This window comes from Sorghum bicolor, chromosome 10 (genome assembly GCF_000003195.3).
Source record: "Sorghum bicolor cultivar BTx623 chromosome 10, Sorghum_bicolor_NCBIv3, whole genome shotgun sequence".
Classification (NCBI taxonomy): domain Eukaryota; kingdom Viridiplantae; phylum Streptophyta; class Magnoliopsida; order Poales; family Poaceae; genus Sorghum; species Sorghum bicolor.
Window position 1 is genome coordinate 40,690,417 of NC_012879.2, and position 5,144 is coordinate 40,695,560.

Sequence of the window (5,144 nt, forward strand, 5' to 3'; positions counted from 1 at the left end):
CAATTCTCAAAGCAAAGTCATCTTCCTATTTTCATATCCTTAGTACTTAGAGTTTTTGATAAATGTTTTAAAAGAAAGCACATAGTTCATCCTTACTCCTCTAATAGTACTCTCAAGTCACCCAGTAAGTATAGGATTCCTCGCCAAGGCATAGCATAAGATTGCCTTCTTTTGTTTCATCGTACATCTATTAGGCTTATGGGGCTCAGGTAGGGAGAAACAAGATAGCATATTTGCATTGTATCTATTGTAAAGTCAAAACATGTATCCAAGGAGAAGAATGTCATAATCCTAGATCAAGATGTGTAAGTGTATGAAAAATGATTAGAATAGAATGCTCCTATATTTGATAAGATCTCTCTCTCTATTTTATTTGAAATATGGCTAGATTTTTTTTCTTCTTTTTTTCAAAAGCAATGGACCTTCATGTGCCCACTTTTTTTTACTAAGCATAGCCTTTGTGTCTCATCTTATAACCAATACTTAGAGAGAGATATTCTAAAAAAACATGGAGCATCTATATGGTGGAAATGGATGGCATGTTTTTGCGTACTTCCAATGTAGAAGCAGCATATATATGTGGTGTGCGTGTGATCTTGATCTTGGGACTATGACATAATTCTCAACTAGGGTCACAAGGTTTGACTAAACTCAACACAAGTACAAGTAGCATATATAGAAGGGTTTTGAACAAGGTATGAACATATATGGCTGTGGTAGGAATTCTCTTACTATTGAGGAGTAAGTGACACTATGGTTTTATGATATTTTCAAAAATAAATCTCAAAGCACTTTGAATAGAAAGGGTATGAATAATGAGCTAAGAACTACTCCCTCCATCTGTATTTAACTTCACCTCTGATGTTCAAAAAAATCTCCAAATAAAAGGTCTCGATGGCATCCGAAGCTACCAGATCAGGACTGTACTACACGCATGGATATAATAAAAAATGCAAACCTGCCGGAGTCTCCTGTCCACACGTTTCAATCGAGCAGAGGAAAAAAAGGAATCGAAAAATAATTCCCATCGAGGGAGCCCATCCACACCTGCGAGCCTCGCGAGACGTGAGCACTCCTCCGAGCCTGACACCTGCGAGCTTTCTCGTTCCCTTGTCCTTGGCACACCTTCCCATCCGTTCAAGCCTCGTTGCTGCGTGACCATGGCTGCAGGCGGCCGCCGATGTAGCCGGCGGAGGATGCGTGCAGGTGGCAAGATGGCCGGGGCCATCGGTGCTGACCTTATGAAGCCCCGCGGCGGGATGAGCGACCTCGTCAAGCTAGGCGCCGCCGAATCAGCAGTGAAGCCAATCAGCGCCGACATGGCTGAGGAGGCGTGGATCTACGTTTGCGGGTGCCGAATCAAGAGGGCTGGCCTGCGCTTCAACTCCCAGGGCGACGTGTACGTCCCTGACTCCGAAGACGAAGAGGAGGCCCTTGAGGTGTCCGTGAATGGGCCAATCGGCGTCGATCTGGCCCCTGCGATGGCCACAGACGGGGCTGCCGACGTCGATATGGCCCCTACGGTGGCCGCGGATGGGGCTGCCAGCGTGGAGATGAAGCCGGAGGTAGCTGCACGCCTGGCCAAAAAGGTTCTTGGCGAGGACCTGCACCCAGAAGTGGCTGCCCTCCTGGCCAAGGTGCTTTGCAAGATGGAACCTTTATACCATGAATGCTTCATCGACATGTATAAGGTTATGATGCCTAATTTCTTCACCCCCGCCCCCTAGTTTATTTGCTGTTGGTTAGATGATGTTCTTTTGGTGCCAGGATGCTTGTGGATGATGTAGTGTACATTCTCACTTTGTTTACCTGAAGTGTTATATGTACTAGGTGTATGTTGTCACTTTCTGTACATAACGTGGTTTTAGTGTACTAGGACGAACTACTGTTAGTGTACTGATGGAGTGTGCTGTATTTTAATAAATGTTAATCAATGTAGATGTGTGCTGACGACTGCTTATGTTTTGTTATGATTTTAATAAGTCATTCACACAAGTGACCTGAGTAACTCTGGTTTCGCATAAACCACAACACATTATAAGGTCTTCTATTTTACAGCAGTGCCACAGATGATTAACATTACCATGTATACATGCTGAATATGACCAAGGACCCCTGCTTTATTTATAGCATTACCAGACATGATTACCACTGTATTAGGCTCCCAAAATTCCCAAAATCACAACAAACACGATACAATTAGTTTCCCAGCGATGCCAGCACATCCTCATATAGCTTTCTGTCACAACCAAGTACTCTAGGAAGCATGCCTAATGACTGCAGTCGATCTTTGTCGATGTGAGGAATCTTGTACCTGTTTCCTCCGCCATCTTTCATCACCTCAATCAAACACCCTTGTAGTGTCAGAAACACTCTGTTCAAAGTGTCTGGATCATTATTAGCAAACTCATTTTGTACGTTAGCGATCAGGTCATCCAAGTTCCTAGAGATCATGTCATAGGTTAGGGACTGAAGAGAACTAAAGAATCCTAGGTCGAGTACATTCAAATCTGGGGAATTAGAAGGTTGATTGATGAGTCGTATGTCAAGCCCTGTGTGTGCCCCAGCAATCCTAAACTCCTCATCATTTACTGGCACATGTGAAGGGGCATTATCTTGCTGAATATAAATGGTTTGTCCTCTAAGTTCTCGTGGCCACCGTTGAACAATAGCGCCCAAAACTTCACTGATCAGATATGATCTCATAGTAGTCCGATCTACATTGATAGGTTTGGTGACTTCAACCCCCCTTCCTCTGTTACGACTCCTTCTTCTTGCTTGTTCCTGTAGTTAATGAAACCAAGTAAGGATCCCAAATTTTTAGCATAAAAACTTATGAATGAAAGTCTAACAAGTGTGTGATGTACCTTTCTGACAAATGGCCACACCCCTAGCTTTCCATCAAAAATACAATTACCTGCATCGTCATATATTGGTCTTCCTACTGCTGACAGAAACATAACTTTGCCAATGCGATTCTTATTGTGCACAGTCCTATGTGGATCCTCCTCCTCAGGAAGCATATAATATGTCATGTCAGATGTGGTGTTGAACCACTTCTCATCCATGTGGATGATGTTGTACATATCACGGAATTTGGGTTCAATAGGCAGTGTCTTTTCATCTAACATGGAAATACACCATCGTAGCCTATCTTTCTTAGTATCTTCCCTCAAATAATGCTTTAGTGTACTGGAGTGGGGGCGTAGTAGGCCTTGCTTGAACCATTTATGCAGGGTGGTCTTCTTTACACCAATAGCTTTAGCTAGAGATCGTATAGTCCTCCTCCTATGCAAGGGAACTCCAAGAACACTTGATAGATCAATCTGTAACCTTTTGCGGCCACAATTCTTTCTCCGTGATCTGACATCTACTGGTCTGCCTTGTGCACGACACTGCTTAGCTCTTCGCCAAACACCACGCACTTGATACCTACTCACCTAAAACATGTCTGCTACTATTTTTGTAGTGTTCTTTTTTAATTTTCCATGATTGCTTCTCTCAAGCAATGCTTCATATATTTGTTGCCTTTGAGCGTCCGTCAAATTTCTACACTTACGTGAAATATTTGTGTTTGTATGTTCATGTTGTTCAACGTTAGAGTCCTCCAACTCCTCCTCTTCAAAAACTATGTCGACAGCATCAGTGTAGACACCATAGTCGTCCATGTCCTCGATCATGTCTACAAAAAAAAATGTGAGACAGCAGCAGCAAAAAAAGTTGTGAGGTAGCAGTAGCAAAATATTGTTAAGAAAAAAATGCAAGTTCCATTGAGGCTTACTGATCATTTGTTGCAGCTCATGTTGGTGATCGGCAGCTTCTAAATTGATGTCAAAATTATCCTGTTCATGTGGAGCATCAAAGTTGATACCTCCATCTTGTTGATGGCCGTCTTCAACAGCGAGAACTGCAATAGGGTGGGAGATGTCATTGATGGCTGAAAGGTATGTTCACAGAAAATAAGTACTTGCTTTTAGTAATGAAATTGAGAGAAAAGTTACCTTCACGATCTATGGCTTGCAGAGCACCGTCTTGCTCTTTCTGAAGATAGTGGGACTGACCTATGAGTGGATGCACTTCTTCATTAATGAGATGAAATTGATCTTCCTGGAGGTATTGGATTTCATGTCCTGTATCATCAGCAAGCTCTTGATTTAGGTCTGGTAAGGGCTCTTCACTGTCTTTCCCTAAAACTATGTTTAGATCGAGGAGCATGGCTGAAGATGAAATGGATTGTAGGCTGATGGAGGTTGGTGCAGCATTTAGATCAGGTAGGGGCTCTCCATCTCCTTCATGTGGTGCTGTGTTTAGATCAATGAGCATGGTTGATAGAATGAATTGCAGGTTGATGGAGGTTGTAACACTTCGGAGAATGGGGGAAGGCTGCCATTGTTCGAGTCTTTATAGTGCCGCAAAGTGGCGCCCAGTTCAAATTTCAGGCTGAAGACAAACGGGCGCCAGAATGGGGACCAGAACTTTCTGTAGTACTCCTGGCCACATTCTAATCTGTGTATTGCTATTGTTTCTATTTTGTCTGTTGCTTGTGCTGGTTGAATTGTGACCACACATTTGTATCCACTACTAGAAATACCCCTTGTAGTGACGCTTTATTTATATGTTCGACACGTTTTATTTCATCTCTACAAGATTATAGACACGTTTTTATAAAGCGTGGTAGAAGCGTCTTCGCATGGACCGTGTCAGGACTTTATAGAGACGAGTTTATTAAGCGTGTCAAGGTGATGAAGATATATTTTGTAGAGACATTAATAGCATGCCTACACATATTGATACACTTTTATAGATACTTTTATATAACGTATCTATTTATCTAGTTACGTTATATAGTAACGCTTCGTTATGCGCTAAGAATTGTAGAGACGTTCTAATAGATACATTTATATTATGTGTGTACTAATATAGTCACGTTATGTAACAATTTTTTATTGCGTGTTAAGAAGTGCAGAGACATTCTAATAGACACATTTATATTACGTATGTACTAATGTAGTCACGTTTTTGTTTTGACGTCATATTGTGTATTAAGAAGTATAGAGACGTTTGAGTAGATACGTTTATGTTACATGTCTAATAGTATAGATACATTATCTAGTAATATCATTTTGCGTTTCAAAAAATATAAA

The 5,144-nt window shown here is 41.7% G+C and overlaps 1 long non-coding RNA gene across 3 annotated transcripts; it reads left to right on the forward strand.

Moving 5' to 3' along the window:
* On the forward strand, nucleotides 1,459–4,637 carry LOC110431401. 3 transcript variants are annotated; one of them, XR_002448898.1, is made up of 5 exons: nucleotides 1,459–1,691; nucleotides 3,798–3,944; nucleotides 4,024–4,113; nucleotides 4,204–4,271; nucleotides 4,345–4,637. It is a non-coding gene; the product is annotated as an uncharacterized LOC110431401 (long non-coding RNA). The 3 variants fall into 3 exon arrangements; XR_002448899.1 differs by lacking the exon at nucleotides 1,459–1,691 and adding an exon at nucleotides 2,814–3,727 and having other exon boundaries at nucleotides 4,024–4,163; nucleotides 4,240–4,271; XR_002448897.1 differs by lacking the exon at nucleotides 1,459–1,691 and adding an exon at nucleotides 2,814–3,727.